Genomic DNA, 24,901 nt, shown 5'->3' on the forward strand with positions numbered 1-24,901 from the left:
CAAGTGGGTGGAAGCTAAACCAGTCAAAAACTTGGACGTGACAAATTTTGTCAGCTTCATTTGGTCGATCATCTTCAGATTCGGAGTCCCTCACGACATCATCACTGACAACGGAACCAACTTCGACCCGGATGAGTTCCAGGAGTTTTGTCACTCCCAGGACACTCGGGTTAATTATGCCTCCATGCCGCACACACAGTCAAATTGGCAGGCGGAGCTGGCTAATGGTATGATACTTCAAGGACTGAAACCCCGGCTAATGAGAGACCTCAAATATGCCGCAAGCGCATGGGTAGAAGAATTACCATCCAACCTGTGGGGTATACGAACAACTCTGAATCGTTCAACCAGGCATACTTCTTTCTTCATGGTGTAGTGACTTACATCAAAACTCTCCCCGAGTGGAGAAGTACAATGAAGCTGATGCTGAAGTAGCACGCCAAGACAATTTGGATCTTCTGGAGCAAAATAGAGAGCTAGCCCTCATTCGGTCCACGACGTACCATCAAGACCTTCGACGCTACCACGACAAGCAAGTCTGGGGACGAGCGTTTCAAGAGGGGGATTTGGTTCTCCGACTGGACCAACAGAAAGCCCACAAGATGGCACCTCCATGGAAAGGGCCATTCGCCATCTCCAAAGTCCTGCACAACGGAGCTTATCGGTTGTACAACATCAATAGCGACATGGATGAACATGAACCAGGAACGCGGACCTCCTCCGCAAGATCTACACATATAACTTTCCTTTTTCATTCCTATAATGAATCTGAATTATTAGAATAATAAAGTGATTATTTTGTTCAACTATCCATAGACACTTCACTTCGGTGAAACACACCCCAAGTGGGTAGAAAATCCATAACTACGAACCAGTTTTCGCTTAAGGTAAAACCTGCCACGAGTGCGGACAACCTCCTCACTCGGGGGCTTAGCTACGAACCAGCTTTCACCCAAGTTAAAATGGTTCCGAATGGATACAAGATCTTTGTTCGGACACCACGATGGATAGACCATCAACATATTCGCAAGAACACTGATTTCTTGGTAGCGAACCTGTTTCACCTAAGGTAAACCCTTCCTCGAGTGATCATAAAGCGTCCACACTTGGGGGCTTAGTTGCGAACCAGTTTTCACCTAAGTTAAAGTGGTTCTGAATGAAGGAAAGATTTTCTTTCGGACGCCAAGATAAACAAAACCATAATTTCTTGGTAGCTAACATGTTTAACCTAAGGTAAACCCTTCCCCGAGGGAGGACAACCTTTGCACTCGGGGGTTTGCTGTGAACCAGTTTTCGCATAAGTTAAAGCGGTTCCGAACGAAGGCAAGATCTTCATTCGAACACCAAGATAAACAAAATAAACATTTCTTGGTAGCGAACTTGTTTTGCCTAAGGTAAACACTTCCTCAAGTGTAGACAGCCTCCGCACTCGGGGGCTTAGTTGTGAACCAGTTTTCGCCTAAGTTAGAGCGGTTCCGAACGAAGGCAAGATCTTCATTCAGACGCCAAGATGAACAAGGAAATCATCCCAAGCAGCGATTCCGAGTGAGGAAAACCTCCACACTCGGGGGCTTAGCTACGAACCAGCATTTTCCTAAGTCACAAATGATCCCGAGTGAGGACGACTGATACGTCTCCAACGTATCTATAATTTTTGATGGTTTCATGCTATTATCTTGTCAAACTTTGGATGTTTTGCATGCCTTTTATATATTTTTTGGGACTAACTTTTTAACTCAGTGCCAAGTGCCATTTCCTGTTTTTTCCATGTTTTTGACCCCTTTCAGAGGAGATTTTGAAACGGAGTCCAAACGGAAGAAAATCCCCGAAAAGATGTTTTCTAGAACGGAAGAAGATCGGAGAACCTGGGAGCCAAGCCAAAGGAGCTCTAGGGGCCCCACAAGCCCCCACCCCGCGGCCAGGGGGGCACGCCATCCAGGCTTGTGGGCCCCCTGGAGGTCCCGTGACATAGGTCTTTCGCCAATATAATCCCAAAAATTCCATAAAAATCAAGGGATCATCGCAATCGCTTTTCCTCCGCCGCAAGCTTCTGCCTCCGCAAGATCCCATCTGGGGCACGTCCTAGTGCCCTGCTGGAGGGGGGATTCGGATACGGAGGGCTTCTTCATCAACACCATGACCTCTCCGATGATGCGTGAGTAGTTCACCATAGACCTACGGGTCCATAGCTAGTAGCTAGATGGCTTCTTCTCTCTCTTGGATCTTCAATACAAAGTTCTCCACGATCTTGCTTGAGATCTATCCGATGTAATCTTCTTTTGCGGTGTGTTTGTCGAGATCCTAAGTATTGTGGATTTATGATCATATTATCTATGAATCTTATTTGAGTATCTTCTGATCTCTCTTATGCATGATTTCATATCCTTGTAATTCTCTTCGAGTTGTTGGTTTCGTTTGGCCAACTAGATCTATGATTCTTGCAATGGGAGAAGTGCTTGGTTTTGGGTTCATACCGTGCGCTGACCTCACCCAGTGAAAGAAGGGGTAGCGAGGAACGCATCATGTTGTTGCCATCAAGGGTAAAAGGATGGGGTTTTCATCATTGGTTTGAGATTATCCCTCTACATCATGTCATCTTGCTTAAAGCGTTACTCTGTTTGTCATGAACTCAATACACTAGATGCATGCTAGATAGCGGTGGATGTGTGGAGTAATAGTAGTAGATGCAGAAAGTATCGGTCTACTTGTCTCGGACGTGATGCCTATATGCATGATCATTGCCTTAGATATCGTCATGACTTTGCGCGGTTCTATCAATTTCTTGACAGTAATTTGTTCACCCACCGTCATATTTGCTATTATGAGAGAAGCCTCTCGTGAACACTATGGCCCCCAGGGTCTACTCCACACCATATTTTCTGCCTTACAATTTTTACTTCGTTGCACTTTCCGCCTTCAGATCTCACTTTGCCAACAATCTTGAAGGGACTGACAACCCCTTTGAAGCATTGGGTGCAATCTTGTTTGTGTTTACGCAGGTACTCTGGACTTGACGAGGCCCTCCTTCTGGATCGATACCTTGGTTCTCAAATTGAGGGTAATACTTATTGCTCCTGTGTTGCATCACCCTTTCCTCTTCAAGGGAAAAACCGACGCAAACCAGAGAAGTAACAAGAAGAATTCCTAAGCACCAGGGAATTTTGTTGCCGTAGCAGATGAATTTCTGGCCCGTTGCCGGGGAGGAAGATCAAGTCAAGAACTCATCCAAGTAGGTGTCACAAACTCATCTCTTGCATTTACTTTGTTTGCCAGTTGCCTCTCGTTTTCCTCTCCCCCACTTCACCAATTTGCCTTTTTCGTTTGCCTTTTCGTTCGCCCTTTTTCTCGCTTGCTTTCTGTTCGCTTGTGTACCATGTGCCTTCAATATGCTTGCATCTTAGCTTGCTAAAAATCTAGTGATATGGATCTTCATCCACTTGCTAATCTCTTTAAGAGATCCAATTATGTTGATCCAATTGCTATTGAGTTGAGTGCACTTGACTATCTTTATGGAGTTTTGCTTGAGATGCGTGAATCCGAAAATTGTGAGGAAGAAATTTATGAAGTGGTTCACGAGGGCTCCTTGGATGAAAAGCATGATTATAATGGTTTCACTATAAATTCTATTAGTGACAATCATGCTAAAAATATGCAAAACCGTAAGCTTGGGGATGCTAGTTTTGCTATGTCCACTACTTGTTGCAATGATCACGAGTGGGGCGATGATTTTTCTTGTGATCTTGAAAATTTGTTTAAGCCTCATGATGATTATGGTTTTTGCAATAATATTGAAAGTGGGTTTGGAGAAGTCATGAATTTAGTTGATGACAATCCCACTATTTTTGAAGAGCGTCAACTTTGCATGCATGTGGATCATGAAAAGAATATCCTATGGGATAGCTACATTTTCGAATTTGAATATGATCCCACATGTAATTATTATGAGAGAGGCAAAGATTGTGGTAGAAACATTCATGTTACTAAATCACCTCTCGTTATGTTGAGATTGATATTGTCTCTCTCTTCTTCCTTGCATATGGTAACTATTGGTTGTCTTGCCAATTTGTTTTCCTATAAAATGCCTATGCATAGGAAGTATGTTAGACTTAGATGTGATTTTCACATGCTTTATGATGCTCTCGTTGTTCTTCAATTCTTGTCTTTTGTGTGAGCATCATTGAATTGTCAATGCCTAGCTAGGGGCGTTAAAGAATAACGCTTGTTGGGAGGCAACCCAATGAATTTATCTTTTTCTTTCTGTTTTGTTGCGTCCACACTTTCATAATTCTGTTGTGATTGTGTTTTTTGTGTTTCTTTTTGTGTTTGAGCCAAGCAAAGCCTTTATGACTAGTGTTGGTAATGGTTGTTTGATCCTACTCGAAAAAGACAGAAACTTTTCGCTCACGAGATGATTTTTCATTTTTTTTCAGAAAGAGATTTTGAGTTGATTCTTTTTGCTCCTGATTTATATGCCTTTTTCTCAGGCCGTCGTAATGTTTCATATTTTTTGAGGTACCAGAAGTATACGAAGTATACAGATTACTATAGACTAGTCTGTTTTTGACAGATTCTGTTTTTGTTGAGTTGGTTGCATGTTTTGATGAAACTATGGTTAGTATCGGGGGGTACTAGCCATGGAAAAGTGAAAATACAGTAGCCCAACACCAATATAGATAGAATTCAAGTTTGCTACAGTACCAAAAGAAGTGGTAGTTTGTGTTCTTGTGCTAATGTTATCACAAGTTTCTGTTTAAGTTTTGTGTTGTTAAGTTTTCATGTTTTGGGTGATGTTCTCACGAACAAGAGATAAGGAGTGGAAAGAGCTCAAGCTTGGGGATGCCCAAGGCATCCCAAGACAAATTCAAGGACACCAAAAAGCCTAAGCTTGGGGATGCCCCGGGAAGGCATCTCCTCTTTCGTCTTCAATCCATCGGTAACATTACTCGGAGCTATATTTTTATTCACCACATGGTATGTGTTTTGCTTGGAGCGTCTTGTATCTTAGGAGTCTTTTCTTTTTGTTGTGTCACAATCATCCTTGCTGCACACCTTTTTGAGAGAGAGACATGCACTCATCGTGATTTTGCTAGAATGCTCATAGTGCTTCACTTATATCTTTTGAGCTAGATACTTTTGCTCTAGTGCTTCACTTATATCTTTTGAGCTAGGTACTTTTGCTCTAGTGCTTCACTTATATCTTTTGAGCTAGATACCTTTGCTCTTGTGCTTCAGTTATATCTTTAGAGCACAGCGGTGCATGACTTGGTAGTTGGCTTATGCTATGAAAGTAGTCCCAAATGTGCCAGGTACCCAAAGAGGATGCAAAAACCTCCATCTTCATGTGCATTGAGTAGAAAGAGAAGTTTCGATTCCTCTCAATTAGTTTTGAGACGTGGTTTCGGTAATACTGAGAGTTATGTCAGTAGGGTGTTGTGAATCTAGAAATACTTGTGTTGAAGCCAGTGATTCCCGTAGCATGCACGTATGGTGAACCGCTATGTTAGGAAGTCGGAGCATAATTGATCTATTGATTGTAATCCTTTGTGTTGAGGTCGGGATCGCGTGATGGTTTACACCTACCAACCCTTCCCCTCGGAGTATGCGTTTAGCACTTTGTTTCGATTACTAATAAAAACTTTCGCGATAAGTATGTGAGTTCTCATGACTAATGGGAGTCCATGGTATAGATGAACTTTCACCTTCCACCATTGCTAGCCTCTCTAGTGCCGCGTAATTCTCGCCGTTGCACAAACCCACCAAATTCCTTCCTCAAAACAGCAACCATACCTACCTACTATGGCATTTTCATAGCCATTCCGAGAGATATTGCCATGCAACTACCACCGTTCCGTTTCATGACTTTTGCCGTCACTCTCATGTTGCCATTGCATGACGTAACATAGCTAGCGAGATGTTTCAACGTCATACACCATGCTAGATCATTGCACATCCCGGTACACTGCCGGAGGCATTTCCTATGGAGTCATCATCATTGTGATCTTTGAGCTGTGAGTAAATAAAAGTGTGATGATCATCATTATTAGAGCATTGTCCCATGTGAGGAAATAAAAAAAGAAGAAGAGGCCAAAGAGCCCAAAAACAAAAAAAGAGAAAAGAAAAGAAAAGAAAAAAAGAGGCCCAAGAGCCCAAATTAAAAAAAAGAAAAGAGAGAAAAATAGAGAAGGGACAATGCTACTATCACTACTGGAATCCAGTAATTTGCCATCAGCCAGTTCTTTGCCATCTGCTGGCTGATGGCAAGAAGATCTTTGCCGTCAGCTGACCTAAAGCGGACGGCAAAGGGTTCACTGATGGTAAACAGAATGATTGCCATCGGCCAGGGCTTTGACGTCTGCCTGCGGACGACAAAGAGACCTAGGGTAGACGACAAAGAGGGCAGATGGGTCCCACTAGACCTTGGGCCTGGCCAGGTCCAACGGACGGGCTCTTTGCCGTCCGCCTGGCCTTTGCCATCCGCCGAGAGGCCCTTTGCCGTACGGGTGCAGACGAGAAAGCTGACGTCCCTATAACGGCCGTCCCCCCTAGCCCCTCGCTCCACTACCCCACTCCCCACTCTGTCTCTCTCTCCACCGTCGTGCGCGCCTCCCTCCTGCACCACCGGCGGCCGGCCACCCCTGCGCCGCCCCCTACGCCGACCCCTGCGCCACCCCCTGCGCCGCCCCCTCCCCTCACCTGCCCCGGCACCGCCCACTCCCCTCACAGGCTCCCTGCGCCACCCCCTGCACCACCCCCTCCCCTCACCTGCCCCGGCGCCACCCCCTCCCCTCACCGGCTCCCTGTGCAGGCCCCTCCCCTCACCGGTTCCCGGCGACGCCCCTCCCCTCACCGGCCGTCCCCAACTTCGGTGAGTGCCTCCGGTACCCTATTTTTTCAGTTTTTTTCTTTTAAATTAGATAGTTAGTTTATTAGGTTACTACTAGTTTAGGTTAATTTGGTTAGTGCAAGATGAGAAGAAAATGAAGAAGAAGAGGAGGAGGAGAAGAAGAAAAGAAGAAGAAGAATAAGAAGAAGAAGAGGAATAAAAGGAAGAAGAAGAAGAAGAAGAAGAAGAGAAAGAAGAAGAAGAAGAAAAAGAGAAGAGTAGAAGAAGAGTAGTAGAGGAGAGGAGGGGGAGGAGAAGAAGAAGAAGAAGAGGAGGAGGAGGAGGAGAAGAAAGAAGAGGAGAAAGGAAAAGAAGGATCTATATTTTAGTTACTTAGTGATATAGATTCTGTTTTTGTTATTTTTTTGCTGTTTAGTGCTATATAGGTTTAGCGATAGGTTTAGTTAGCTTGGTTGGTTAGGTTAGTTAGTTAGTTAGCTTAATAGAAAGAAGAGGAAGAATAAGAAGAGGAGGAGGAGGAGCAGAGGAGAAGAAGAAGAGGAGGAGGAGGAGGAGGAGGAGGAGAAGAAGAAGAAGAAGAAGAAGAAGAAGAAGAAGAAGAGAAGACAATAATAAGGAGAAGAAGAAAAGAAGACATAATTAGGTAATTTAGCTCGCACAAAAGGAGAAGAAATAGGAAAAATGAAAATAAAGAAAAAGAAGAAGAGAAGAAGGAGAAGGAGGAGGAGGAGGAGGAGAAGGAGGAGGAGGAGGAGGACAAGGAGGAGAAGGCCAAGGACCTTCTAGTCCTTCTCCTCCTCCTCCTTCTCCTCCTTCTTCTTGATTTCTTATTCTTCTCCTCCTCCTCCTCTTTCTTCACCTATTTCGTATTATCCTTGCTTTAATTTCCCCAACAATGACATAATTAGCCCATTTAGCTCCAAAATGCCATAATAACCTCAAAATGGCATAATAACCTTGGTTAGCTCATGAATATTATATACTTACCTTGTTTTCCTCTAAAACGGGATAATTAGCCCATTTAGCTCCAAAAAGACATAATTAGGTAATTTAGCTCCAACAAAAGGAGAAGAAATAGGAAAAATGAAAAGAAAGAAGAAGAAGAAGAAGAGAAGAAGGAGAAGGAGGACGAGGAGGAGGAGTAGGAGAAGGAGGAGAAGGCCAAGGACCTTCCAGTCCTTCTCCTCCTCCTCCTTCTCCTCCTTCTCCTCCTTGATTTCTTCTTCTTCTCCCCCTTCTCCTCTTTCTTCTCCTCTTTCATATTATCCTTGCTTTAATTTCCCCAACAATGACATAATTAGCCCATTTAGCTCCAAAATGCCATAATAACCTCAAAATGGCATAAGAACCTTGGTTAGCTCATGAATATTATATACATACCTTGTTTTCCTCTAAAATGGGATAATTAGCCCATTTAGCTCCAAAAAGACATAATTAGGTAATTTAGCTCCAACAAAAGGAGAAGAAAAGAAGAAATAGGAAAAATTAAAAGAAAGAAGAAGAAGAAGAAGAAGAAGAAGAAGAAGAGAAGAAGGAGAAGGAGGAGGAGGAGGAGGAGAAGGCCAAGGACCTTCTAGTCCTTCTCCTCCTCCTCCTTCTCCTCCTTCTTCTTGATTTCTTCTTCTTCTCCTCCTCCTCCTCTTTATTCTCCTCTTTCATATTATCCTTTCTTTCATTTCCCCAACAATGACATAATTAGCCCATTTAGCTCCAAAATACCATAATAAGCTCAAAATGGCATAAGAACCTTGGTTAGCTCATGAATATTATATACTTAGCTTGTTTTCATCTAAAATGGGATAATTATCCCATTTAGCTCCAAAAAGACATAATTAGGTAATTTAGCTCCAACAAGAGGAGAAGAGGAGAAGAAATAGGAAAAATGAAAAGAAAGAAGAAGAAGAAGAAGAAGAAGAAGAAGAAGAAGAGAAGAAGGAGGAGGAGGAGGAGGAGGAGGAGGAGGAGGAGAAGGCCACTGACCTTCTAGTCCTCCTCCTCCTCCTTCTCCTCCTTCTTCTTGATTTATTCTTATTCTCCTCCTCCTCCTCTTTCTTCTCCTCTTTCATATTATCCTTGCTTTAATTTCCCCAACAATGACATAATTAGCCCATTTAGCTCCAAAATGCCATAATAAGCTCAAAATGACATAAGAACCTTGGTTAGCTCATGAATATTATATTCTTAGCTTGTTTTCCTCTAAAATGGCATAATTAGCCCATATAGCTCCAAAAAGACATAATTAGGTAATTTAGGTCCAACAAGAGGAGAAGAGGAGAAGAAATAGGAAAAATGAAAAAGAAGAAGAAGAAGAAGAGAAGAAAAATTCCTTCTCCTCCTTCTCCTTCTTCTCCTCCTCCTCCTTCTTCTCCTTCTCCTCCTTCTTGATTTCTTCTTCTTCTCCTCCTCCTCCTCTTTCTTCTCCTCTTTCATATTATCCTTGCTTTAATTTCCCCAACAATGACATAATTAGCCCATTTAGCTCCAAAATGCCATAATAACCTCATAATGGCATAAGAACCTTGGTTAGCTCATGAATATTATATACTTGGCTTGTTTTCCTCTAAAATTACATAATTGGAATATTTGTGTTCATCGGTTGGATTTACATGTGATAGTTGTCTCGTTGCTGTGAGGTCTGCTGTGCGAAGACCTGCTCGTGCGTTGTACGAGCTCCGCCCCTGCATTCGTGGGTCAGTACAAATTTCATCTCCTCCCCGCCCCTTCATTTACTTTGGCTCGGTTTCCGGATGAAACTTTCTAGATTTAGGTAATTCAATTAATTTATCAGTATGCGTCTCCTGTTCGAAAGGGCGACATCTATAAATATGCATGTCTTTGCATATTTATAACTGCCATCCTTTCGAATTGTCCAACATTATCCATGGAAAGCCCGAGTATGTGTAGATTGGGTTCGTTTTCCCGTATGCTATGCTCTGGATCCGATGCAGAATTTCGATAGTGCCTCCCTGTTGTTCTCCGCATGCACATCCTCTCTGTTTATTGCAGAGACGTGTATCAGGAGAACGGCAGGGAGGTGCTGCCGAAATTTTGCGTTGGATCCAGAGCAGAGCATGGGAAAACGAACCCAATCTACACATACTCGGGTGGGATTAGGACCTACCTTTACCTATTAGCGTGTAGGTTGCCTGGACATAATAAAAATGGCGAACCTGATTAACTGATGAATATAAATGCTAAATTAGATATAAATATATTTCTTCTGTCTTTAGTAGCTACGCAAGATGAGTGATCGTGCGTGGATGTATACCGGTCACCCTAGTTAGAAAGAGATGACGAAAGAATGGTTTGTAAAAACAAAGGAATTTGTGAAAGCCGCATTCGCAATTGGCCAGGAAAGAAACTATTGCCCGTGTCCTGGATGCGACAACTATAAAAAGACGACAGAGGCTGTAATGATTAAAGACCTGCAGAGGAGGGGTTTTAAGCCTAATTATACGATGTGCACATTTCATGGTGAGTCTATGCAACGCACAAGACCTAAGGTGGTCCGTCGTCGCATGGACGGGCATGGTACCGGGATCGAAGACATGGTGCAAGACTTTGATGATGCTCGGGATTCGGAAGATGAGATGGAGGAATCTGCAAAGGCCTTTTATGAAATGTTGGAGTCTTCAAAACGTCCTCTCCATGAGCACACTGAGCTCTATCAGCTGGATGCAATTGCACAAGTAATGGCTCTGAAGGCTCAGTTCAACTTGGGAAGAGAATGCTACGACGCGATGATGACACTATTTGGACGCTTCCTACCCAAAGGCCATGTCATGCCTGCAAACCTGTACCAGTCGGACAAAATACTTCGTGTACTTAAGATGCCCTATGAGAAGATAGATGCATGTTAGAAAGGATGTGTCTTATTTAGGAAGGAGTATGCACACTTGGAGTATTGTTGACCTGTATTTGTCATTCCACTCAATCTCCCCCCCGGGCAGATTATGCAAAGGAAGAACATATTTCTGACGTTGATAATTCCAGGGCCCAATTATCTGGGGAAGAATATGAATGTGTACCTGCAACCGCTTAAGGATGGATTGGAAGAAGCTTGGGATAATGGGGTCAAGACATACGATGCCGCTAGAAAAGAAAACTTCAAAATGCATGTGTGGTACATGTACTCTATGCATGACTTGCCAGCGTATGCGCTATTCTCTGGATGGTGTGTGCATGGAAGGTTCCCGTGCCCCCAATGCAAGGCAGCTCTTCAGTTTCATTGGTTGCAGGAGGGTCGGAAGTATTCTTGCTTTGACTTGCATAGACAGTTCCTGGATCCTGACCATCAGTTCGGAAAAGACAAGAAGAACTTTATTAAAGGTAAAGTTGTCAAAAACTTGGCACCACTTGCGTTCACAGGCCAACAGATCCTAGATCAGTTAAACGCCCTCGAGCCTGATCCAGAGCGTCCAGGGTATTTCAAGGGGTATAACTCAAAACACGCCTGGACTCACAAGCCATGCTTCTGGGATCTGCCTTACTTCAAAGACCTCCTTCTTCCACACAATATCGACATGATGCACACTGAAAAGAATATCGTAGAGGCTATTTTTGGTACATTGATCGACATAGATGGGAAGACAAAGGATAATATTAAGGCTATAGTCGATCAAGAGACACTATGTCATAGACCGTTAGAAAACATGCGAGAAGGCAAAGGAAAGCAGAAGTGGTCGAAGCCAAAGGCCTGGTTCAATCTTGGAAGGCCAGCTATGAGGGAAATTATCTGGTGGGTCAAAATGCACTTGATGTTCCCCGATGGGTATGCAGAGAATCTAACGAGGGGAGCGAGTCTTGAAAAATTAAAAATCTTTGGTCTCAAGGGTCATGATTGGCACATATGGCTAGAGCGGGAATGCCGGTGATGTTACGTGGCTTTATTCCCGAGGATGAATGGCTAGTACTGGCGGAGCTGAGCTATTTCTTCCGTGTTCTTTGTGCGAAAGAATTTTCGCCTGGCGTGGTAGAAGACATGGAGGAGTTTGCACCGGAGTTGTTGTGCAAGTTAGAAAAGATATTTCCACCGGGCTTCTTTAATCCAATGCAGCATTTGATTTTACATCTACCGACCGAGGCAAGATTGGGTGGGCCCGTGCAAGATCGTTGGTGCTATGCAACTCAGAGGATGCAGAAGACCCTTTGAGCTAAATGTAAAAATAAGTGTAGAATTGAAGCATCGATGGCTAAGGCATTCATTACTGAGGAGGTGGCAAACTTTGTGACAACACACTACGAAGCCAAAAATCATCATTTGCACAATTCGAAGCCTCGGCACAATGATGCAGACCCTAAAAGAGGTGGGTCCAACCTCAGCCTATTCAAAGGGAAGCTCGCACCAGCCGGTGCTTCGATACCAGTAACGTTGGATGTCGAAGAATGGCGGAACATTTCGTTGTATATCTTCAACAACCTAACAGAAGTACATCCGTACATCGAGTGAGTTCTCGGCACATTTTCCCGTAACTTCTAATTCATTTGAACTGCTCTTATTCCCGGATATTTCAAACAGCCGTTACGTCGCCAAATTCTCGGATGGAGCGGTGATCGAAAATGATTCTGTCGAAGACTATGAGCTTCTGTCAAAGACAGGAGGCGGCTATCCCGGTTTCATCTCTTGGTTCAAACAAACGGTAATTATCAATAATGGACCATTTCATTCTTGGTCTAACTTGCGGCTAATGCAACAACCGTTTTGTATTAAACTTGAAGGCTAATTCAGAGTCTATGGACACCGAATTGAGACAAGTCGCTAATGGTTTTGACTATAAGGTCCGTTCATTTGAGAAATACAACATCAACGGGTATCTCTTTCGTACCTTTGGCGAAGAGCTATCTATGCCCGACCGGAAATCTACAAATTGTGGTGTATTTGCTATCGGCGAAGGTGTTATCGAGTATTATGGAAGAGTTAAAGCAATTTATGAACTTCAATTCTATGGTGAAAACCCACCGAACGTCGTAGTGTTCAAATGTTATTGGTTCCAGCCGAAAAAGACTAGAAGGACTCATGAACATATAGGACTAGTCGAAATCAATCCAAACACCCATTTAGATGTTCCCGATGTCTATATTACGGCTCAACAGGCGACCCAAGTTTTCTATCTACCGTGGGCATGCCAAACGGATAAGAATCTGGAAGGTTGGTATGTTGTTTATGAAGTGCCGCCACATGTCAGACCACCTCTCCCAAATGTACAGGATTATGAACCTCACATTAACCCAGACACATATGATGGATAATTCTTCCAAGAAACACGTCTTTCCAAGAAGCGTTTCAAGAACCGCCATGCTTCACCCAAGAACATGGAAGTAGAAGCGACAATGAATCCGACTCCAGCCTTGAGCCGGAACCAGAAAACCTGGAACTCGTAGAGGTTACTGATGCGGATGACTTGTCAATGCTTTAACGATTAAAGGAAGGCCTTTCACAACTTCATGCCGTTGAACCCGACGAGCACGTCATTCATGAAGACATGCGTGATAGTGATGATGATGATGCATTTATTGATGATGATTATTAGTTTGTAATATTCACAACTTAAATTATATATATTTTAATCTTTATTATTCATGTACATATTATTATTCATGTCAGTTATTCAATTTTTTATGTTGTACTAATTTCTTTTAATCTTTATCATGGCAGGTCACCAGGTGTGGAAAGATGGTGGGCGCTGGTCCAAATCGCTCGACGAGTTCTTCCCAGGCGCCCCGCACAAGGGGTGGTACTTCCCTTCCACCCCTATCTCTCCGTAGAGCCTTGGCAGACAGTCTGTGGACACCACCTGTGGGTTCTTCTTCGTCGGTGGCATTGCCCACTGGGAGAGGTGCTGGTCGGGTAGGGAAGAAGGGGAAGGGTACAGGGAGAGGTGGTGGCCACGGAAGATCCAGGAGGACTGTTGAGCCGTCCTCGCCACCACCACCAGCTCATTCACCCGAGCATAGGACTACTATGGTCGACCCGTTTGCGGAGGAGGCTATGGGGACTCCATTCCAGGAGCCTGTTATTGACGGGCATTCGTCCCATGAGACTCCGGTCCAGGAGCAGCCTCGGGTCGAGGTGCATTCGGCCCAGGAGCAGCCGGAGGAGACTACGGTTCCGGAGGCTTCACCCGACGTGGAGAGGCCCGGATGGGACACGTGGCCGGCTCGTACTGAGTTGCCGGATTGGACTGAGGGTCTGCGTGTCTCATGGGGCGGGGATGGCGGGGATGAGCTTACGGATAGTGAGGGCGATGTGCAGGTGGAAGGGGCCACCGTGTACAAGCGTGGTAGTACACGTCTCTCGGTCGCGCCAGCTACCCGCGAGCAGAGGCCGATGATTAAACCTGAAGGAGATATGTAAGTACATTTACTCTTTTTTTAGCTTTTGCCTTCAAGTTTGTTCAAATATCTAATGCGTTGACCTTATCATACTGCAGGGGATGGGTACACGCTCTTGGAGTCCGCAGGCCGAACTCCGTCCTTGGTGTGTTTTTCCGGACAAATTTCCCGGGGTTTGTCACGTTGCCTGGTGAGGGTCAGGTTCCTACACTAGGATTTTCCTGGGAGCACTACCAGGCTGCGCAGGCCCCGCCGGAGGAGATTATAGATGGTGTCTTGTGCCACACGAGGGCCGAGATGGTGATCAAGAGCTTTTGGGTAAATTATCCTTTTACATAATATAAAATTAACAATATAGCTAATTATTGTACTAATCGGTGTTTTCACGTTTGATTGCAGACCTTCTATAGGTGTGAGGATGGATATGAGGAGGAGGCGGCCAGGGTTCTCGAGGCCGAGTGTAGGCGGTTACTATAGAACTTGGGCCACGAGGCTCGACCGCAGGCTATTCGAGATTACTACGCCACGCGTGGTATTAAGAAGCAGAAGAAGGATTGCCGCGGAAAGTTTCTGAAGAAGGAGCAATACAAGAAGGTAATTACCTATTCTTAAGTCCTACGTAGTTTTCTTGATTTCATTCATAGGCGTAGCGCTGAAAATTCTTTCTAATAACTTACAGGTGCCCCCGAGATGGTGTGCGATAATATGGATTGTTGGGAGGCGTTGGTTGATGAGTGGTGCACATGCAGCTGGCGAGCCGTCCACGAGAATGCGAAGGATCGGCGTAGCCAAATGGTTGGTGTGCCACACCATTAAGGCAGTGCCAACTTACTTCAGTTTGGATGAAACTGGGTATGTGATTTGCTTCATGATTCATGCAATTCATTCTTGATGCTAATATTTTGTTCCTCTCTTTTAGGCGCATCACAATAAGACGGAGATGCCACACTTGTACGACCTTTATGGCATGGCCCATACTGCCTCGTACAAGAAGGCGAAGACATTATCTGAGTCTGACCTGGATGATCCCAATAACTTCACCAACATATCATCCCACCAGAAGCTCGTGGCATACAGGGACGCGGGGAAGGCTACGAGAGGGGATGACTTTAACCCTAGCCAGGAACCTTTGGATCTAGAGCTTGTGATGATATCTGGTGGCGGGAGGCCGCATGGCTCGATAGCCATTGGAGATGGTATAATACCTTGTCCACTCACTCTTCCGGAGATCAAGGCGCGCCAGTCGAGCAGCTGTCCTGAGATAATGCGTCGTCCACGGCCAGTCGAACTTTCCATTGAGGTTAGTTGTACGGACTAAGAACACTTTCATCCATTTCATTATGTGTGTCACCGTAGATCATTACTGTGGTAACGAGGAATGGTGTTTCAGGCTGCTCTTGAGAAAGAGAGATTGGCAAACCAGGATGCTCTTGAGAAAGAGAGATTGGCAAGTCAGGCTGCTCTTGAGGCTGCTCTTGAGAAAGAGAGATTGACAAGTCAGGCTGCTCTTGATGAGAGGGACCACACCACGACACGATTGATTGAGGAGGAGAGGTCCCGGAATGAGGCGGGTCAACGGGCCCTGTACGAGCTTTTTGTGGTAAGTTTTTTTTCTTCACATTATCCAAATCATGTGTGTAATGTCTGTTTCATTACTAACTTATACGGCCCACTCTTCAGGGTCTGTGCGAGAAGAGCGGTCAAGTCCCTCCGCCGATGCCCGTCTTCTCTTCGATTGGCACGGTGAGTTTCATTATAAACTAGTATTAATAATTGACTGTCATCATGCTAACTGAGACATTGCAAAATATCTATTCTGTAGAATAACTCCTGAGCGGCATCGCACGGCCCTTCTCCAGGGTGTTTGTCCTCCTTGATGACCACTACCGTAAGTTTCTCTTCTCCTTTTTCATGTTCTCCTTGCCTTAATTGCCCCAACAATGACATAGTTAGCCCATTTAGCTCCAAAAAGACATAATTAGCCCATTTAGCTCCAAAATGCCATAATAACCTCAAAATGGCATAAGAACCTTGGTTAGCTCATTAATATTAGATACTTAGCTTGTTTTCCTCCAAAATGAGATAATTAGCCCATTTATATCCAAAAAGACATAGTTAGCTAATTTAGCTCCAAGAAGAGGAGAAGAGGAGAAGAAATAGGAAAAATGAAAAGAAAGAATAAGAAGAAGAAGAGAAGAAGGAGAAGGAGGAGGAGGAGGAGGAGGAGGAGAAGGAGGAGAAGGCCAAGGACCTTCTAGTCCTTCTACTCCTCCTCCTTCTCCTGCTTCTCCTAATTCTTCTTGATTTCTTCTTCTTCTCCTCCTCCTCCTCTTTGTTCTCCTCTTTCATATTATCCTTGCTTTAATTTCCCCCAAAAGACATAATTAGCCCATTTAGCTCCAAAATGCCATAATAACCTCAAAATGGCATAAGAACCTTGGTTAGCTCATGAATATTATATACTTAGCTTGTTTTCCTCTAAAATGAGATAATTAGCCCATTTAGCTCCAAAAAGACATAATTAGCTAATTTAGCTCCAAGAAGAGGAGAAGAAATAGGAAAAATGAAAAGAAAGAAGAAGAAGAAGAAGAGAAGAAGGAGAAGGAGGAGGAGGAGGAGGAGGAGAAGGAGGAGAAGGCCAAGGACCTTCTAGTCCTTCTACTCCTCCTCCTTCTCCTCCTTCTTGTCGATTTCTTCTTATTCTCCTCCTCCTCCTCTTTCTTCTCCTCTTTCATATTATCCTTTCTTTAATTTCCCCAAAAAGACATAATAAGCCCATTTAGCTCCAAAATCCCATAGTAACCTCAGAATGGCATAAGAACCTTGGTTAGCTCATGAATATTATATACTTAGCTTGTTTTCCTCTAAAATGAGATAATTAGACCATTTAGCTCCAAAAAGACATAGTTATCTAATTTATCTCCAAGAAGAGGAGAAGAAATAGGAAAAATGAATAGAAATAAGAAGAAGAAGAAGAAGAGAAGAAGGAGAAGGAGGAGGAGGAGGAGAAGGAGGAGAAGGCCAAGGACCTTCTAGTCCTTCTCCTCCTCCTCCTTCTCCTCCTTCTCCTCCTTCGTTTTGATTTCTTATTCTTCTCCTCCTCCTCCTCTTTCTTCTCCTCTTTCATATTATCCTTGCTTTAATTTCCCCAACAATGATATAATTAGCCCATTTAGCTCCAAAATGCCATAATAACCTCAAAATGGCATAAGAGCCTTGGTTAGCTCATGAGTATTACATACTTAGCTTGTTTTCCTCTAAATTGGGATAAATAGCCCATTTAGCTCCAAAAAGACATAATTAGGTAATTTAGCTCCAACAAAAGGAGAATAAATAGGAAAAATGAAATGAAAGAAGAAGAAGAAGAAGAGAAGAAGGAGAAGAAGGAGGAGGAGGAGGAGGAGGAGGAGAAGGAGGGGGAGGAGGAGTAGAAGGCCAAGGACCTTCTAATCCTTCTCCTCCTCTTCCTCCTTCTCTTCCTTCTTATTGATTTCTTCTTCTTCTCCTCCTCCTCCTCCTCCTCTTTCTTCTCCTCTTTCGTATTATCCTTGCTTTAATTTCCCCAACTATGATATGATTAGCCCATTTAGCTCCAAAATGCCATAATAACCTCAAAATGGCATAAGGACCTTGGTTAGCTCATGAATATTATATACTTAACTTGTTTTCCTCTAAAATGGGATAATTAGCCCATTTAGCTCCAAAAAGACATAATTAGGTAATTTAGCTCCAATAAAAGGAGAAGAAATAGGAAAAACGAAAACAAAAGAAGAAGAAGAAGAGAAGAAGGAGAAGGAGGAGGAGGAGGAGGAGGAGTAGGAGAAGGAGGAGAAGGCCAAGGACCTTCCAGTCCTTCTCCTCCTCCTCCTACTCCTCCTTCTCCTCCTTCTTGATTTCTTCTTCCTCTCCTCCTCCTCCTCTTTCTTCTCCTCTTTCATATTATCCTTGCTTTAATTTCCCCAACAATGACATAATTAGCCCATTTAGCTCCAAAATGCCATAATAACCTCAAAATGGCATAAGAACCTTGGTTAGCTCATGAATATTATATAATTAGCTTGTTTTCCTCTAAAATGTGATAATTAGGCCATTTAGCTCCAAAAAGACATAATTAGGTAATTTAGCTCCAACAAAAGGAGAAGAGGAGAAAATAGGAAAAATGAAAAGAAAGAAGAAGAAGAAGAAGAAGAAGAAGAAGAAGAAGAAGAGAAGAAGGAGAAGGAGGAGAGGAGGAGGAGGAGGACAAGGGCAAGGACCTTCTAGTCCTTCTACTCTTCCTCCTTCTCCTCCTTCTTCTTGATTTCTTCTTCTTCTCCTCCTCCTCCTCTTTCTTCTCCTATTTCATATTATCATTGCTTTAATTTCCCCAACAATGACATAATTAGCCCATTTAGCTCCAAAATACCATAATAAGCTCAAAATGGCATAAGAACCTTGGTTAGCTCATGAATATTATATACTTAGCTTGTTGTCCTCTAAAATGGGATAATTAATCCATTTAGCTCCAAAAGGACATAATTAGGTAATTTAGCTCCAACAAGAGGAGAAGAGGAGAAGAAATAGGCAAAATTAAAAGAAAGAAGAAGAAGAAGAAGAAGAGAAGAAGGAGAAGGAGAAGGAGGAGGAGGAGGAGGAGGAGAAGGCCAAGGACCTTCTAGTCCTTCTCCTCCTCCTCCTTCTCCTTCTTCTCCTCCTTCTTCTTGATTTCTTCTTCTTCTCCTCCTCCTCCTCTTTATTCTCCTCTTTCATATTATCCTTGCTTTAATTTCCCCAACATTGACATAATTAGCCCATTTAGCTCCAAAATGCCATAATAAGCTCAAAATGGCGTAAGAACCTTGGTTAGCTCATGAATATTATATTCTTAGCTTGTTTTCATCTGAAATGGGATAATTAGCCCATATAGCTCGAGAAAGACATAATTAGGTAATTTAGCTCCAACAAGAGGAGAAGAGGAGAATAAATAGGAAAAATGAAAGGAAAGAAAGAAAGAAGAAGAAGAAGAGAAGAAGGAGAAGGAGAAGGAGGAGGAGGAGGAGGAGAAGGCCAAGCACCTTCTAGTCCTTCTCCTCCTCCTCCTCCTCCTTCTTATTGATTTCTTCTTCTTCTCCTCCTCCTCTTTCTTCTCCTCTTTCATATTATCCTTGCTTTAATTTCCCCAACAATGACATAATTAACTCATTTAGCTCCAACATGCCATAATAAGCTAAAAATGGCATAAGAACCTTGGTTAGCTCATGAATATTATATTCTTAGCTTGTTTTCCTCTAAAAATGACATAATTAGCTCAAAAACATCATATTTTGTTCTTCTTCTGACTTTCTTATTCACATTTTTGCAGATTGGATATACTACATGCATGGAAGCTGGCATTCATGGAGTTGAACAATGTCGATGGATGAACTTTATATGTATATCATCTAGTTTTCATTTGAGTTGATGAACAATGTCGAACTATATGTATATGTATATATGGATAAACAATGCAATACTTTGTATGTTGGTTCTTTCGATATATGGGGATGTACATTGATTTATATGTGTATCATATACGTGTGGTGAATTATATATATGTGTTGGCAAGTATATGTGTGGTGAACTATATATCATATATGTGTGGTGAATTATATAATTGTGCTGTCAAATATATATATATATATATATATATATATGTGCTGTGAAATAATATAAAAAAAACAGGTACTATATGGGCTCTTTGCCGTCTGCCAGCTCATGGCAAAGACCTGTGCCATCAGCTGGCAGATGGCAAAGGTGCCACATGGCACCCAACTGTGCATCCTGGGGTGTCTATATAGGCTCTTTGCCGTCTGCTTCTAGGGTGGGCAGACGGCAAAGAATAGGGCACAAAGGAGGGGGGAGGAGGAGGCAGATGACAAAGAGTGGAGGGGGGGGGAGGAGGAGGTAGACGTCAAAGAATAAGGGGGAGCAGACGGCAAAGAATAAGGGGGAGGCAGACGGAAAAGAATAAGGGGGAGGCAGATGGCAAAGCCTCCGTTAACCCCTAACGGAGGCAACGCCTGTCGGCTGCCGTCTCGAGCACTTTGCCGACTGCTCCTATGGAAAGCTGACGGCAGAGAGCTTTGCCGTCCGCTTTGGGGGGACAGACGGCAAAGAAGGTCCTATGCCGTCGTAGGCTGACGCAGAAATTTCGTCGGCCGTGAGAATCTTTGCCGTCTGTGGTATTGTCTTTGCCGTCTCTGGAATTTTCTTTGCCGTCTGTGATGGCAGACGGCGAAGAAGCTGATTCCTGCAGTGTATCTTTTTCCACACTTGTGCTTCATGCTAGCACCATGTTCTTCATGATTGATAGATTCTTGCTTTGTCACTACCATATGCTAGTGGGAATCTTCGTTTTATAACTTGGCTTGTATATTCCAATGATGTGCTTCCTCAAAATTGCCCTAGGTCTTCGTGAGCAAGCAAGTTGGATGCACACCCACTAGTTTTCCTCTTGATCTTTGACATTCTTATAGATCTAGTGCATCTCTTGTATGGCAATCCCTACTCATTCACATTGATATCTATTAATGGGCATCTACATAGCCTATTGATACGCCGAGTCAATGTGACCATCTCCTCCTTTTTGTCTCACAACCACCACCACACTCTATTCCACCTAAGTGCTATATACATGGCTCGCGCTCATGTATTGCGTAATAGTTATAAAAGGTTTGAGAAAGTAAGAGTGCGAAAACAATTACTTGGCCAATTCCGGGGTTGTGCATGATTTACATTAGTTGTGTGAGGATGATGGAGCATAGCCACACTATATGATTTTGTAGGGATAAATTTATTTGGCCTTGTTATTTTGAAAGTTCATGATTACTTTGCTAGTTTGCTTAGCAAACTATTGTTTTGAATCTTATGGATCTGAACATTCATGTCACGTGAAAGAAGTTGCAAAGGACAACTATGCTAGGTAGCATTCCACATCAAAAATTCATTCTTTATCACTTCCCTACTCGAGGACGAGCAAAAGTTAAGCTTGGGGATGCTTGATACGTCTCCAACGTATCTATAATTTTTGATGGTTTCATGCTATTATCTTGTCAAACTTTGGATGTTTTGCATGCCTTTTATATATTTTTTGGGACTAACTTATTAACTCAGTGCCAAGTGCCAATTCCTGTTTTTCCATGTTTTTGACCACTTTCAGAGGAGATTTTGAAACTGAGTCCAAACGAAAGAAAATCCCCGAAAAGATTTTTTCTAGAATAGAAGAAGATCGGAGAACTTGGGAGCCAAGCCAGAGGAGCTCCAGGGGCCCCACAAGCCCCCACCCCGCGGCCAGGGGGGCAGCGCCATCCAGGCTTGTGGCCCCCCTGGAGGTCCCCTAACCTAGGTCTTTTGCCTATATAATCCCAAAAATTCCAGAAAAAATCAAGGGATCATCGCAATCGCTTTTCCGCCGCCACAAGCTTCTGTCTCCGCAAGGTCCCATCTGGGGCACGTCTTGGTGCCCTGCTGGAGGAGGGATTCGGATACGGAGGGCTTCTTCATCAACACCATGACCTCTCCGATGATGCTTGAGTAGTTCACCATAGACCTACGGGTCCATAGCTAGTAGCTAGATGGCTTCTTCTCTCTCTTGGATCTTCAATACAAAGTTCTCCATCATCTTCATGGAGATCTATCCGATGTAATCTTGTTTCGCGGTGTGATTGTCGAGATCCGATGAATTGTGGATTTATGATCAGATTATCTATGAATCTTATTTGAGTATCTTCTGATCTCTCTTATGCATGATTTCATATCCTTGTAATTCTCTTCGAGTTGTGGGTTTTGTTTGGCCAACTAGATCTATGATTCTTGCAGTGGGAGAAGTGCTTGGTTTTGGGTTCATACCGTGCGGTGACCTCACCCAGTGACAGAAGGGGTAGCGAGGCACGCATCGTGTTGTTGTCATCAAGGGTAGAAAGATGGGGTTTTCATCATTGGTTTGAGATTATCCCTCTACATCATGTCATCTTGCTTAAAGAGTTACTCTGTTCATCATGAACTCAATACACTAGATGCATGCTGGATAGCGGTCGATGTGTGGAGTAATAGTAGTAGATGCAGAAAGTATCGGTCTACTTGTCTCGGACGTGATGCCTATATGCATGATCATTGCCTTAGATATCGTCATGACTTTGCGCGGTTCTATCAATTGCTCGACAGTAATTTATTCCCCCACCGTGATATTTGCTATTATCAGAGAAGCCTCTAGTGAACACTATGGCCCCCAGGGTCTACTCCACACCATATTTTCAGCCTTACACTTTTTACTTCGTTGCACTTTCCGCCTTCAGATCTCACTTTGCAAACAATCTTGAAGGGATTGACAACCCCTTTGAAGCGTTGGGTGCAAGATTGTTTGTGTTTGCGCAGGTCCTCCTTCTGGATCAATACTTTGGTTCTCAAACTGAGGGAAATACTTACTGCTCCTGTGCTGCATCACCCTTTCCTCTTCAAGGAAAAACCGACCCAAACCAGAGAAGTAACAAGAATAATTCCTAAGAGCCACGGAAGGACTTTTGTTGCCGCAACAACGACCTCCTCACTTGGGGGCTTAGCTGCGAACTAGCATTCGTCTCAGTGACAAACGATCCCGAGTGAGGACGACCTCCTCCCTCGGGGGCTTAGCTACGAATCAGCTTTCGCCTAAGTCACAAACTATCCTGAGTGAGGACAACCTCCTTACTCGGGGAGTTAGCTACAAACCAGATTTCACCTAAGTCACAAAGGATCCCGAGTGAGGACAATTTCCACACTCGGGGGCTTAGCTGCGAACCAGCTTATGCCTAACTCAAAAACAATCCCGAGAGAGGACAACTTCCACACTCGGGGGCTTGGACGCGAACCAATATTCGGCCGAATAAAAGTGGCCCCAAATAAAGACGACCAAGCAAATAAGATCCAAACTCAAATATGGATAAATGTGATCAAGTTCAGCTAAAGGTACGCATAAGAGAGGGCCAAGAGCCTGCTCGAAGTTTGGGGTTACATAAAATCACTCGGCATTCCCACGCGAATTAAAGCTTAAATGTTTTTGCTCCGAGCATCACTCAGAGGCCGAAGATTCTACTGCTTCCACTAAGGTCTCAAGATCAATACCCTACGCAATCTGAGTGGCCGCCGCCAAGAACATCTCCATGAAGTCTTCAAACTTGGCGCTTTTGCGATTAATGAGCCAGAAACTCTTCGGATTTTCTTCATCCACCCCTTTGCAATGGATGTGGACGAGTGAAAGGGCAAAGTCACACCCGGCCCTCACCAACAACTTCTTCCACGGCTCGAGTTCATTGCGAATGGCCTTCACACGATTCACGATGGTCTGGGCTTCCTTAGCGGGTGCATTTTCATGGGCTTTCTCCTGGTCTATCTACCCAATGGCCAACTGGAGCCACTTGAAACAAGCCAGTACATAATCGACACGAGCCTCCAGCCTGAGGAAAGACAAAGCAACGCTGTGCTTCAGAAGCCCTCTCTTGGTATCAAGCTCTTTCTCTATTCGCGTCATCTCATCTTCAACATCAGCGGCGAAGGCTGCAGTCAGCGGGAAAACAAACAATGAGAAACGTCACTCGGAAATTTCGTAGTGGTAGTGGGGAGGCATTCAGACGCTCGACATACCTTTGAGATTCTCACAGTGTTCCATGCTAAAATCGTCAACAAACTTCTCTAGCTCAGCTGTCTTGGCAATGACCTTCTCAAAGTTGGTCTCCCACTCGGCATAGTGCTTCCTCAGCTCAGCAAGCTCGACTCCAGTCTTCTCCACACCGGCTTTCAGAAGCCGATTCTCTTCTTCCAACATTCCAACCATCTTGAGCTTGGCCTCTGCCACCTGGGTCTTCTGCTTGGCCTGCTTCCAAGGAGATGCGAGCTCTTCATCTCTCTTCTCGAGGGCATCCTTCATGGTATTTAGAGAAATGTAATTTTTAGCCTCTCAAAAACGCAATCTAACAAGACAGCCTCAGTCAGATAAGAAAAGATAACTGAAGCATGAGTCAATCGGATGGCAACAGTTTACCTTCAGTTGTTCATTTTTCCTGCTCCAATCGCTTGTTCTTGTCTTTTTCCGCAATGAGGATTAGTGAGAGTTCCTGCAAGTCCTTCCCCATGGCAGCATCACGGCCCTCGGGCCTGCAAGCAGTCCGCCATCAACAAATACAAGTAAGGCATATTATAATATCGCGACTATAAGGCTATTGTGGACTGCTTCAGTTGATAGTAGCATCGGGGACTACACCCAATGGGTGCGCTTAGCGCGCCCCCACTCGAGCGGTAGAGGATAAGGGCTCCACGCCCGACCACCCTCTACCGATGAAAGCAACGAAATTGAGACTACCACCGACTGGGCTAGTCGATGGTTGCCTCGGGGACTACACCCAGTGGGTGCGCTTAGTGCGCCGCCACTAAAAGGAAACACCTAGTGGGTGTGCCTCCGAGCATGCCCACTCGAGAACAGATTCAGAAACAAATACGTACGTGAAGGACTCACCTGAATGTTCTTTGCCACGGCTTCACTCGCGTCATACGCCTCCTTCAATCGCCCAACCATGACCTCCAGCTGAGCCAAGGCTTCCTTGGGCGCCCCTCCCGATACTTCGGATTATGGTGGATCTCGAAGATGTTGTGATCCTTGGGGAGAGGCAACGGGGTGGTCAACGGATATAGTTCGAGTGACGCCCCAGCCGAAGAGGTCTCCTGCACCACGGGAGT

This window comes from Hordeum vulgare, chromosome 3H, assembly GCF_904849725.1.
Source record: "Hordeum vulgare subsp. vulgare chromosome 3H, MorexV3_pseudomolecules_assembly, whole genome shotgun sequence".
Classification (NCBI taxonomy): Eukaryota; Viridiplantae; Streptophyta; class Magnoliopsida; order Poales; family Poaceae; genus Hordeum; species Hordeum vulgare.